This window comes from Pholcus phalangioides, unplaced genomic scaffold (genome assembly GCF_987345545.1).
Source record: "Pholcus phalangioides strain wild (caught in Gottingen) unplaced genomic scaffold, Ppha-v1.0 ptg000037l_1, whole genome shotgun sequence".
NCBI classification, from domain to species: Eukaryota; Metazoa; Arthropoda; class Arachnida; order Araneae; family Pholcidae; genus Pholcus; species Pholcus phalangioides.
The window spans coordinates 86,180-98,152 of NW_028301624.1; the positions used below are offsets into that span (position 1 = coordinate 86,180).

The window sequence follows — 11,973 nt, forward strand, 5'->3', positions numbered from 1 at the left end:
GTCAGAGTACCGGGATTTACTATTATCCACTAGAGAGAGGGGTACAGATGTGGCAGTGATTCCAGTGCTGCCAAGGGGTAGTAGGGGGTATAGGAATAGGATCCACCAATTCAATATAGGCCTGAAGGACATTTGCTCCTCACTTGGGGTCACGTTCTTGGAGCTTCCCACATTTACCGATAGGTGGCTTCGTTCGGATGGGATCCATCTAAATAAGAGGGGGGTCTGGGAGGTTTACGATAGTCTTAGGTCAGGTTTTTTACTCCCAGACCACGTAGTGAGGAATGCGGGTTAGTTAATGATAATCACAACAGTAGTAGTCTTGGCGTCGCTTGACCGCCGGAAGTGTCAATTTCCGCCACTAGATGGCGCCACCGGAAATATTCTCGAGTCTCGCGCGTTTTTGACCGGCGGGAGTGCCCATTTCCACCGCTAGATGGCACCACCGGAAATGTTTTTTTTTCCTCGCGTTTTTTGACCGACTTCCTTTTTTAGCCGGATCTCGCACCTTTCGAGCCAGACCGATAGGTGTCGGCCTGTCGCCTGTCCGATATATTTTCAAAATGGCGGTATTTTTTCCGGATCTGGCACCTTGCGAATCAGACTTCCTGTGGCCCATGTTTATTTATCATGGTGGCCATTTTTGTCACGTCCCGGATGTCGAACCGTTAAACTTTTCGGCGTTATATTGACCAAGGGATGTTGTCTGTGTGGTTATCAACTATTTTAACGTTCTCACGGGGTGATTGTTCTTCCCGATAATTACTCTACGCTCATTGGAGTTCAAATCCAAAGTAAAACAAAATGGGGCGGGGCCTTACTCGTCCAATTGCGAGGGTTCCTTGATTTCCCTCAGTGCGACACCGTTTCTTTGAAACCTTGTTCGTAGTCTGTGCTTCTCATCATTTCTGCTCGTGTTCTGTAGCTGATAAGATGGATCTGAACGTGGACTACAAGGCTCAAATTCTGAAATCTCCGAAAAAAGTCTTAGATACATTAAAAAAAGAAGTCGAGTATTTGCCACCAGAACTTTCTAAAGTCGTCGTCTGTGGAAAAGAGCACCCAATACCACGACAGCATGCCGCTTATGGTGATAGCGGACTTACGTATTCTTTTAGTGGTCTCAGATTGACAGCCAAGCCTTGGTTTCCAGTTCTCCAAGAGGTGAGAGATGTGATACAAGCAGCTACGGGATGCCAATTCAATTTCGTCCTCATCAACCGCTATGCTGACGGGACTCGTCGAATCGGGAATCATCGAGACGATGAATCTGACCTGGAGGCTGATTATCCGATAGCAACGGTATCACTTGGTGCTGAAAGAAAGATGCTGTTCACCCGTAAAGGTTTTGACCCCGTTGCATACACTCTTCAGGACAACTCCCTACTAACAATGAAAGCGCCAACGAATCGATTCTCGACACACGGGATTCCTGCCGCCCCTTAGGTGAAGGAAGCAAGAGTCAGCCTGACGTTCCGTAAGATGTGCAACGGTCCTGATGTTTTACCACCACCGATGAAAAAGTTAAAGACAAATGTGAAGGTAAGCGAATTTTCAAACTTTTCAATTTCATAATGATGTTTTATTTCTGAGCTTTTCATTTGATGAAATTTACTCATATCCCCTTTTTTATATATTATTATAGGATGACGGTGCTTTTTCACCGTCCGATGTGCCTCAGCATCATTATGAAGTGGGTAATGCGGTGTATGTAAAGGTGTGCAATTTTAGAAGTGATCTATATTGCCATTTGAGAAGATACGCTCTATATGGACAAAAATATTACCCTACGAAAGATGGTATCACTCTCACGAAAGAGGACTTTATGGAAGTGATTCGCCGGTCTCTAGCATACGACAAGGGTGAGTACGAAAATTCAATTAACGATCACGTAAAAGTGCGCGTTCGCGGTAAGACTGTTTTCATAGAGAAAGTCAAGGGTGTCTCCATATGTTTTGTGCTGTCTGAAGATCAGTGGAACAATTTAATTTTTACTGAAAATAACGTACTTTCTAGTATAACCCTGTTAGTGCATAATGACGCCGATTTATTATCGGTATATGACCCCCCTCATCAAAGTTTAGAACTTGGAGGAGACCAGATTTCTATTCTCCACCAATTTGTGAAAGATGTGTTCTGTGATTTTGTTTTTCGTAGTTTATTCGGAAACGTTGATTGGAATGATTTTGAATTCACCCTCGGTGCTTCAACGAAAGACTTTTACCGTGCACTTATATACATGAACTTTGACGATTTCGCTTCCAAACTCAAGGGCACTATCATATCAAACAATAATCAAAATGAAATTATTGAATTTTCTGGTGACATACGTGTCGCAGACTACATCGATCTAGATTTTTTCAAATCGATTCGTATTTCAGATTTGATTAAGGAGGCTGAACGACGATTTATCCAAACACCCTATTCGCTCATGTATAACCCTTATTAGCCTTGTATCGATCTTTATTCATTGTATAATCATTATTTACCTAATTTAATAAGTGTTTTCTTATTTTCAATTGCTTGTGTTTCATTTGTGTGCTGTTTTTAAATAACCAACGCTAGACAATTTTTTTTTAGACTAAATACTTTATTTCTTGAATAATAATCGTACAGCAAAATTTTTCTTTACATATTGATAAACAGCAAAATCATTTCCTTTTCTGTTTAGTTTCTTAACAATAAAACTGGCTGGACGAGCGGAGCTTTAAACTTTGTTTCCAGTTGTAGGTTGCCGTGTCTGATCAGATGGAAATGATCGCCTTGGCAGAGATCGGCGCTCAGATCAAAGGCGCAGAAAGCGTATCCCAATGGGAACTCACTTCTAGAGATATCTATACCCCTGTCTTGACAGGCTTTTTCAGTCCCCAAAAACAAACTATGATACGCTCTAACATATAATCCTTGATCATATTGAGGCTCTAGAGGCTTGAAAGGAACTGGCTGTCCGTCAGTATACGCGGCTATGAAGTTAAGGTCGTAATGTTTCAACTCGAACGGCGACTCGAAAAAGCGTCGTTGTCTACTATTCCGACTACCACTCTTTTGGGTAGTTATCCAACGACGACACTGTCTTGAACCCACGACATGCTTCCCTGATGTAGCGAGTAAACTTTACACACTACTCTGTCTATCGGATACTTGGCTGAAGTATGACTTAGAGCTTTCGCATGTCCTACAAGCACACCAGGAGACACTTTGACGTGTCTTATGTATAAACATGCGTCACGAGAACAACTTTGAAGTTTGCACTTTTGTCTGGTGAAAGCAGACAGAATTCTGATTTGCTACGAATCATCTTTATTCTTAGAGAAACGAGATTCAGCAAGAGTCGTTGTTGACAAAATATGTCCCCGTGAATCGAACCAATCATGTCTACGGTCTTACTTTCTTCGATGAACGCCGCTCGCTGTATTAAACCCTCATTGGGATCCTTTGACGTCGGGTCCACATCACTCATTTTTCCGGCAGTGTCTTTATGAAAGAGTTCAGTTGTCAGTTGTCTGGTTTTGCTTTCGTTACCGTGGTTCAAGAGTTTTTCTATCATAGCTCGGTAGGGGTACGTGTTACTGGAAGATGATATCAGACGGTCATTCAGAGAAACATCAATCTGGGAAAACATGGATTGCAAGAAAAGGTTCACGGGTGCGACTTTACTCTATTTATCTAGAAAAGACCCATCACCTTTCATGACCTTAGCTTTCACGTGAATTAACGTTTGAGAGAGATCCAGATACTCATCACCACTTCCTCCAATGTTAAATTCCAGAGGGCCTCCATCGGAGACGTTTGAAAGCGGGTAATAGGTGACCCATTTTCCGCTTTCTATGATAGTTTGTGTTCCGGGTAGAGTGAAAAGGTTGAGTTCAGATTTTGCCAGTTGAGGAGAATCCTTCAAGAGAAAAGCCATCACGGATCGAAAATATCGTGTGTGTTCCCGCTGGGTCGTTTGGCTAAAATGATGCGTTTCGCCTTCTTGCGTTTCCTTTTATGTCCCGCTCCAAACATGGACCGAGTTTTGGCCACTGCTTTTTCTGTCAGTATCTTTCCAGCTTCACCCATTCGTCTTTTCGCTGCTCTTTTAACGTTTTCACCTTTCTTTACGTAATCAACTATATCAGCGCCAGAGCGTAAAATCTGTCTACCAACAGTTTTAGCACTCTTTTTAAGAAAAGGCATGGCTACTCTAAAAAGACTTCCGAATATACTACCTAGACCGTATCCTCTCTGCATTACAACACCCGAATAATACGGCAGGCTTTGTCCGGCTTGTTGGACATAGTAGTCCTCAAACTGTTTAGTGCAGCAATGGTATGGAACCTTCATCTTTCGTGTCTAGTTCGTAAATGACAACGGATCGATAAGACCAGTGTTTTTGTCTCATGCGGAAGTGAAGAATCAGAATCGACTTTCCTCTACTGAAAGGTATGTGATTTCCCGAACTATCTCGAATTTCTATCTCTATCGTCTGGAATTCTTTTCGATCTACAGGGAGATAGTGAGGTCTATCATAATGAGAGCTTATAACCTCGTTATCTTTTCCTTTCACGCGAACGACTCTCAGTAGTGGAGCTTGCACATCTCCCACAACCTGAGGCTGCACAATATCGGAACAGATGTACAAAACTGGAAAAAACACGTTTGTGTCAGCAACGTAAGGACTTTCGGTAGTTTCTTCGATCAGCGTTGGCTCGAATCCCAGTAGCTCAGCAATGCCAGTTTTTAACAGAAGTTTTGCTCCATCTTTTAGTGTTATTTTGACTTTCCTGGTGTTTTCATTGTAATTGAACAATATTTTGTTTCTTAAAGCTGGTATCTTCAAGCCGTTCAAGAGATCTGGAACTGTCTCGTAATATCCGACTGGTACGTTTCTTCCTTGCCATTTACCATCACCAAGATCGAACCCGAACAGATTATTTTTTTCGGTTATGTTGTACCACGTGTGAGAATAAACAATCTCCGAAAGCGCACATTCCCATTCGCCAGTCAAACTTATTGGAAATGGCAATCTTGTGACAAAATGGGATATAGTGTTTTCAGGATAGTATGAACCTGAACTGTCGCTGGGTAGTGTTACATAGAACGGCATCTTGTTGAATGACCGATAATTGTGTGAACACTGTCACTTATATGCGTTTGAGATGACTCACCCATACATTGAACTTGCTGTCGTAGCCTTTAAATTTTACGTAATACTCCATCCTACCTCTTACCTTGCGTCTCTTTAGAATTTTTTTCTACTTGATAATACTCGCTCGGCTTCACTTTCTGCAATTCAGATTCGTGAAAATTACCCTGGACAATCTCACCGTCAGAGTCGCTTATCCTGTATACAGGAGGAAAGCGCTCGAGTCTCTCTTTAACAGTGAAAATTTCACGAGTCCAATTATGTTCATATCCTTTCTCGAAAACCATTTTAGCGCGACTTATGCGGACCGTATCTCCAATGTCACACTTGAACTTTGTCTTCACGGGTTTCAAGATATCCTTATACAGTTCATTCCAAACGACCGATTGATTCTCTTCAGTAACAAGAACGGGTTTAGTCTTTAGACTGCAGTGCCATGTGTTGTTGTAACTATGTATTAGTTCGCTTAACACGTCTATGTATTTGTGCGTATTTTTATGTGTGAAATATTTGAACATTTTCTGTTTAAGAGTTCTGTTGAACCTCTCGACAACAGAGGCTTTTTTTCTCGCTTTCTGTTGAAAAATGCATGACATTCATCGATTTTAGATAAGCTTGTAGAGTTTTATTTTTGAACTCTGTACCTTTATCAGTCTGCAAATACTTGCATACGCGGTCTCTGAAAATTTTTCTGAACGCTTGCAACTTCTTTTACAGTTATATCTTTCAATGGTATGGCCCATGCGAACTTTGATAAAACATCGATGCAAGTAAGTATGTATTTGACGCCTTTGTTTTCCTTCTTCAGAGCCTGCATGTCTACTAAATCGGCTTGAAATTGTTCGTTCATACTACCCACTATCACCCGATTTCTCTTAAAATTCTTTCTGGATGTCTTGTGCAATGTATATGCTTCGTTACCCTGCAATAATTCTTTGACATCTTTCAAAGTTACGTTTTTTCCGGTATCTCTAAGACGTCTGTGAAACGCGTTGATTCCCCCAAAACTGGCCGGTTCGGAGGGACTTGTATATTTATTCATATTTTTTCAAAATCGGATGTTCTCTTCCTAAATCTTATCGCATCCTCGACCCAAAACCCTCTTCTATCCTCGCTTCCAACTACGAATACTGATACGTTATTGCTAAAACACACCTGTTTCTTAGCTCTGTTCATTAGCAAATGAGAGTATAATTACTAGAATATATACTATAGTGTGAGAATATATACTAGAAAAAAGAACACATGTTTTTTTAAATTTTCACATTCTTTATTGCTTCTAAAAAAAGTTACAGGCATAACCATTGAGGAGACATTATTTGTTCAACGGAATTTTTAAATGCTTCGTTTCCTCTAGGTACTTTTCCAAATTTCTTCTTTCGCAGATTATGTCTTATTAGTTCCACGATATTGGTTCCGGGACCACAACGCCATCTTGAACAAGCTCGCCGTCCTCATTCCAAAACAGCTGTCTGTTGTTCACTTTCATGTAGTCAACCAGTTCTCTAGCTCTTTTCTTCTGACTCGGAGCGGCTTTTCGTATGATCATGTTCTCGAAATCGGGTCTTATATCTTCTTCTTTCTTTTCCCCTAAAATTTCAGTATTCGCATTTTCTGTGATCGCTAGGTACCTTTGCAATACCTGCAAATACTGTTTCGCTTTTTCATCGTCTCTTAGACCTTTTCTTTTGAGGACAATGTTGATATCACCATCTAACTTGCTTCGCTGTTGTTCAACAGCGTTCGAATGTCTATCTGCAGGAACGATGACGTATTATTTTTTAGCGTGCTCCATTTATAAGGGAGGAGATAACGGATATTGCGGCTGGTAAAAGTAGGCTGAGAAAACCGTTACCTCTCAGGACTAAAATACGCCGTTTTTTATATAGTGGGAGATTCTTCTTGGACAAATTTCTCAGACTCCTCTTATGACGACTGAGCTTAGGTTTCTGAGATTTCGTGACGGGAACGTTGCCTTTTAACACGTTAAGACACAGTTCACATAGAGCCCGTATGACACTGTTGCTACTTTTCTTTATCAGATCAGTACGCTTCTTGCCTCTACAACAGGTGAGCTCTTTAAGAGTCTCTAAATTTTGTTGTGCATACCTCGACATCTTGATCGTCACTGACAGTCGAAACCTCTTTCTCGTATATACATACCGTATTTGACGGCCTTGATCAGTGCGCGATGGGGAAAATTAAAGCCGTGTTTGAAACAGCGGACTTTAGGATTTGGTAAAGAGGGGGAATGTAGGATAGCCAATGAGATCGTGGCAGATCTTCCCCGTCATCTGTCCAATGAATTTGCATTTTTCAAGTCCTTTGCAATAAATTTCAGAGTACGAATCCGACAACAATGAGAGAATTTCTGAACATTTTTCATAAGGCATGTTGCCGGCCTCCCATGAAATGTGGTGTAGATTAGACATCACCCATGCAGCAGACGCCCTTTCTTTACCGCTCAGTTCGAACCAGTCATACGGTGGGTGAAAAGTATAAGTCCCGTAACTACTGCCATCTAACGAAAAGTAGGCCAGTTCTTTAACTATAAATCCTCTCGAAGTACATTGGAAACCTTCAAAGTCTATGACCCCAAGACCCCCTTCCATGATGTGACCTCTTCGACTGCTTGACACGAAATGAATTTATCTGGGTTGGTAAGCGTAATATGTATCATTCTGGAAAAAACCGGTTCTCAGTCGATTGATAAATACCATAGAACCAGACAACTTCCGTAGGAAATGGATCAATCACTTTTTCGGCTATGAGTCTCGAAACAAATCGAGTTTTTCCCGAAGAAGTCGGTCCAGACACTATAAATCCAAAAGGATGTTTAAGCTTCAACTCCTCCATCGCAAATGACAGTTAATTTTGTTTGCATAACATTAAATACCAAAAAAACACACACAAGAACGAGAGAAACAAATCTATAACAGAAATAAATAATTTATTCATGAAATAGGCGTATTTACATAGGGGACTTTGCCGTTACTGTGGTAAGAAACATGTTCTGACGTGAAAAAAAAAAAAATTAATACCCAGAAGGCAGCGTCGTGAAATCGGCATCAGTACACGCTTGTCGTAAACAAGACCGTATTTTTTCTCCTCTCGTCTGGTCAGTATCCGCCTCCTCTTAGCCTCCCTCACTATCTTGTGGGTATCGACGATAGCGATCTTCGTTGTAAAATCCATGGACTGGACCAGGGCCTTCATCGTGTCGTAGCTGAGCTCTAGCGAGTTTTTGAAGTTGAGTGTGAAGCCTCGAATCTTACAGAAAGTCCTGCCATCTGACCTCCTATAGGCATAATTCTTGGCTCCACCTGAAAATAAGCATTTTTCAAAAACAAATATATATAATGAGAAACGTCTCAACCTGTGAAATTAAAGGATGAATTAAAGTTTGATAACAAGATTGAGAAAAATACCTGACACAAACTCCGTAATGTGATGACCATCGAGCTCATCTGTGAATTGACCCAAGAAATCGCCCAATGGTGGATCGTTGGTCCCATTGCTAGCATAGATGATTCTGAAATTTAAAAAAAATCAATAAGTCAAGTGATAAAACATTAAAAAATTAAATGAAACAAAAATTTTTTCTGTGAACTTACGAGTCGGTGTCAAAATACAGCAAAGCATCGCCTAGCTTCTCCATCTCGGAATACAACTTCAAACGGGCCCATGTTGTCGTGAAGGCAGCCAGGAAAACGTTGGTCCGGTCGGTCTGGGGTATAAAATCCGACTTGTATCGCCACTCTATTGCAGCTATGTTGTCACTGGGGAGATACAAATCCTTGACCTGAAAAAAATAAATAATTTGGTCACAGATATCATTTTAAATATTAGTTTATGATGAAATCAAATATTAGATTAAATAACATTTTATGATGAATAATTACCTCAATACAAGGATCGTTCATCAACTTGTGAAAATCGGCTGTTTTAGTCACGTATGAAAGCTGAGTCTTGTTCTCCTGCATGCCCCAGCGACCCCAGAAGCTAGAAAAAAAGCGATCATTGAGTATATATGAACGTTTAATATATTTAAAAATTATTATAGATGGTTTGAAATTTTTTACCTATTCAGACACAATTTAGCTACTTGACGTCGACCTGGATTGATTTGGATATTTCCAGGCTCCAATTTTATGCCTTCAACTTGCTGATACTGTTTCACGTACGAGTCTTTATCATCATTCGTGACGCAGTTTGACGGCCAACCAGAGGATTCTTGTTTGATCTTGAGGAATGCGTTGATGTATGGAGCAAAAAGACCCTCTCTAGATTCGTCAAAATGATAGATCTAGAAAAAACAATCCTAATTAGAAAACAAAAATAATCGTGGAAAACATTAAAAATAATTATGGGTTAGAAAAAAAAAATACCTCGTGTATCTTCTTCACGATATATCCTTTTTCTATAGCCTTCTTGAGTTCCTCAGTCACCCAGGTGCCTGTGATACATCTTTCCTCGTCGTTGTACTGGCATTGTCTCGAGCGTGTTTCCACACACGAACGACACAGGGGAAAGGTCAATTTTCCACCGGATCTATAAAAAATGAAATATTTGATGATAAAAATAATAAAAAACTTTATGAAAAAAAATGATGTTAGATTGGGAATATGTGAAAAGATCCCGTTATAAAAAAAAATTATAATAATACCTGTATGGGAGAACGGGCAGGTATAATGCTCTAGGTGGTAGAACTTTGCACTTGATGATGCCGAAGTATGTTGTGATGTCGTCAAAATTTTCAGTGATGACTTTGGGATGTCCAACCGGATATCTGCAATAAGAAAAAACTTGTAAAAAAAGAAAAAAGCAATGGTAGCCATATTTGTTAAGTTATAAATTTTAAAGTACTTACTTGCAGTATTTATTGACCCACGGGTATAATGACGTGAAGTCGATGTATTTTGCGGTCCCTTGATAGAACAGCTTGATGGCATTAGTTTTTCCGCCATAGAATGCATCTCGTGGATTAAGCCTGTCGACATAGTGGAAGTCCACCAGTAAGCATTTGAGAGCTTCATCCGTTTTCTTCAGGACGTTAAAGTCATGCTCCCACATGACTTCGAGATTGTATCCACCTTGACGGATTTTCTGCTCTTGCTCTAGTGTCTTCCTGTGGAGTTCCCACATGTAGTTCTGGGTGCTGGGGTTCACCATATCTTTTTCGAAACACTGCGGGCAGCCGTGCCAATAATATCCTGAAAAGAAACAAAGCGTATCATATATAAATAAAATCACGGAACATAAAAATAATAATAAATTAGTTTTTTCGGGTTCGAAGACCGTCGTCCGTTTGAGTTTGTTCTCAACGTTTCCCCAACACTAGTGGTTGGCATCATCAGGAGAATTGATAAACTGGATCAAAGTCAAGTTTTCCGGAGTCTCAGGTTGTATTTATGCACATAAGTGGCTTGAACTACACTATTGTTTTGCGATTGGTCAGTTGATTCTATGGCTGGCAGCGTATTGATGATGCCAACCACTAGTGTTGGGGAAACGTTGAGAACAAACTCAAACGGACGACGGTCTTCGAACCCGAAAAAACAATTTTTATCAAATGATGGCCGCGAAAACCTTATAGACTATTAATAATAAATTAATTCAAAAATAATAATCGATGACGCTTACCGTGAAACAGAAACACAGTGTTTGTGTCCACGCTGAGACCAAGCACTCTCTTTTCTCCTGTTCCATTTCTGGAATGGTGAATGTTCAGGCTATGCTTGTGGCTAAGATACGCTAACCATTCAACGCCTAGACGACTGCTGTTAGTTTGATTGACGTATCCGTTAACAGGCACCATACCAACGACACCATCGTCGATGTATTTCGACCCGTATGTTGCCATACAGGCCGAGGCCATGGTGAGGTACTGGAATGGGTCGACGCCGGTTAATCCCAAGAACTCCTTACGAAACTGCAAGCAGCATCGACGAAGAATATCGACGTCTGACCTAAAAAAAACATTAAACATAGTGCAGAAATAATAAAACAATGCAAAAAATAATCGAAACGATAATTAAGTAAAACAATAATGAATAAAATATACTCAATATGGAGGAGAAAACAACTTACTTGCAGTATTCGTACATTTCGTCTTGGAAGACGAAACTCTCGTTTTTCCTCTGTTCGTACCACTCGTCGAATTTCGCTTTCGCTTCGACGGCGAAAGCTTCCGGATTAAAGAAGTTCATGGAAGGAAGGGGTCCACTGTAGTCTTGGTTTTCCGGTCGGTTGAATAGATGGGGAAAGAAACCCTTCTTCAATTCTTCCAAACCGAATGTTTTCGGCAGTTTGGACAGAGCCGTCGGGAGAAAGTTAAGGCTGTCGATAACCCGGATGTTGATGGTGTCTAGCCGCAAAGCCATGATTTTGGATCCACACGGCACCATAGAAGGTTTTGTGGAGATTTTGCTCTAGGAGATATCTGTAAAGAAAAAAATACATGTGTTATAAAATTTATCATAAAATGCATGCATAATAAAACAGTAACATGCTATTTATGTAAACATTTTCAAAATATTGAAAAAAACTTACTTGAGCAGGAACTGGCCATCGAACCCCTTCATGTTGTGTGCGATGGCGGTGTACCCCTTATGCTCTTTGCGGAAGAGCCAGGCGCAGAATTCGTTGAGGGTGTTATACCCTCGAAAGACGAATTCAGTTCCGTCCGAGTACTGAGTAACTGCAAAGTTGATCACGTGCTCCCCTGTTGACTGATCCGTCTCAAAATCGAAGAAGATCAGTTTGTCGGAGGGGATCTTCACCTTCTTCTTCTTGAGGGAGCAGAGATGGTGTTTGTCTTGATGAAAATTCTTGCAGTTGCTGCA

At 40.6% G+C, this 11,973-nt stretch overlaps 1 pseudogene; it reads left to right on the top strand.

Annotated features, from left to right (window-relative positions):
- The first annotated feature begins 933 nt into the window (after positions 1–933).
- Positions 934–1,446, top strand: LOC149065856 (DNA oxidative demethylase ALKBH2 pseudogene; annotated as a pseudogene).
- Positions 1,447–11,973: the final 10,527 nt, after the last annotated feature.